At 38.9% G+C, this 1878-nt stretch overlaps 1 pseudogene; it reads left to right on the top strand.

Annotated features, from left to right (window-relative positions):
* The window catches only part of LOC119591611, a 25189-nt pseudogene that overhangs the window by 9453 nt on the left and 13858 nt on the right, over positions 1–1878 (top strand).

Raw genomic sequence — 1878 nt, 5'->3', positions numbered from 1 at the left:
CCCCTGCATGTTTTTTCCTTTCTTTACTACTTTTCTCATTTTACCAGAAATCTCACGTGTGATGTGATATGCATTTCAATTGCACCCTCTGGTTCTTCTGTTCACAAGTTCACTGAAGTAATAGTTGCATATAGAGAAAAAAAAAAATCTCTCTCTCTCCTTCATAAAGTAAAATTTACGTGATTCTAATTACTAAAGAATTTTTTATTTATTTATTTTTTTTACAGAGAAGAAAAGAAATCCCTTTTAAACACCATCGCATAGCAAGCTGTGTTTTAGAACTTACCCTTTTTTTAACAGGAATCTACGAGATACAGATGTATTCTCCAAGTCGGATCCAATTTGCATTGTGTCCCACCAGCCATTTGGGTCGAGGGAATGGGCTGAGCTGAAGCGGACAGAATGCATCGACAACACACTTAATCCAGACTTTGCAACCAAGATCCCCCTCACATACCATTTCGAGGAGCAGCAGCACCTCAAGTTCCGTCTTTTTGACATCGACTCTGGCTCCTCCAGCCTAGAGGACCATGACTTCCTTGGGGAGTTTGAGTGCACCCTAGGTTTCCTAGTGGCCTCACAGAAGGTGGAGAAACCCCTCAGAAATGATCAGTATAGTAGTAGCAACAATGGATCTATTATTATCGTGACAGAGGAGGTCAACTCTTGCAAGGAGGAGCTGCATCTGCAACTGATGGCAAAGAACCTGGAGAACCGCAGCTGGTTTTGTGCTCTTGACCCCTTCCTGGAGTTCTACAAGGCAAACGAGGATGGGTCATACACTTTGGTCCACCGATCAGAGACAGTCAGGAGCACCAAGCACCCTACCTGGAAGGAATTTTCCATTCCACTAAGCACCCTTTGCAGTGGAGATTATGACCGTAACATCCGAGTTATCTGTAAGAATTTCAAGTCGTCAGGCAGCCACAAGATCATTGGGATGCTTTACACCACAGTTCGTAAGCTCAGGGAAGGACCAGTGGAAAGTAACACCTACACACTTATCCATGAAGAGAGACAGGTAAGAAACTCACAACTAACTACCCTGATAATCAGAGATGTTGATGTCAAGAAAACATGAAAATTGCTTATATTCTTTGTATACCTCTAGAGATAATTTGTGGATTAATATATTGTTCTGAATTATCAAGAACAAACAAACATTTTAACTATTTTCAGTGGGTATAACTAACAGCCATATCTAATTCATCATATATAACAGTAATATGTCAAGCATTGATTTTCTTCAAAATAATATGTTTTTATCTCTAATTTTGGCTGTTATGAATGTTGGTGGTATATAGATTTACTGTCAGATTGTCTATATATTAATCTCAAAATGTTACTGTTTGTCATACTGAAGCAATGGACAAAGAAGTGAATATCCTGCTTGTAGATAAAGAGTTGCATTATCTCATCTCTTTGGGGCATATGAGGAAATTTCCAGTCAAAATGCTTTCATGAGGATATCCAAAGGAAGATAGAGATAGGAAATCTGTTTGAAAATAGTAAAAAGAAAATCTTGAATTAACAGAGACAGAAGGGGAGCAGTTACAAAGGCTCTGGAACAATGTATGTCAACAAAGCATTCATTCGAGAAGTGTTCTCCTTTATCGATTTCATCAAGGGTGGCATGGAGATCAACGCTTTCATTGGCATTGACTTTACAGGTAAGATCTCAAAATATGTTTTTGACAGTTTTTAGTGAGGGTAAAGAGGGAATTCTTTTTAAGGCCAAACAAGTGAACAATTGTTTGGCTTTATGCACATATCTTAGAGCTGGATTGTCATTCCTGCTAGGAATACGTGTCCCCTGGCTCTAGGGGATGTGATTAAATGTTATTTTCTATGACTAGATTAACCCATAATTGACGGGTA

Source organism: Penaeus monodon, chromosome 29, assembly GCF_015228065.2.
Source record: "Penaeus monodon isolate SGIC_2016 chromosome 29, NSTDA_Pmon_1, whole genome shotgun sequence".
Taxonomy (NCBI): domain Eukaryota; kingdom Metazoa; phylum Arthropoda; class Malacostraca; order Decapoda; family Penaeidae; genus Penaeus; species Penaeus monodon.
This window is presented reverse-complemented; position numbering and strand designations above follow the sequence as displayed.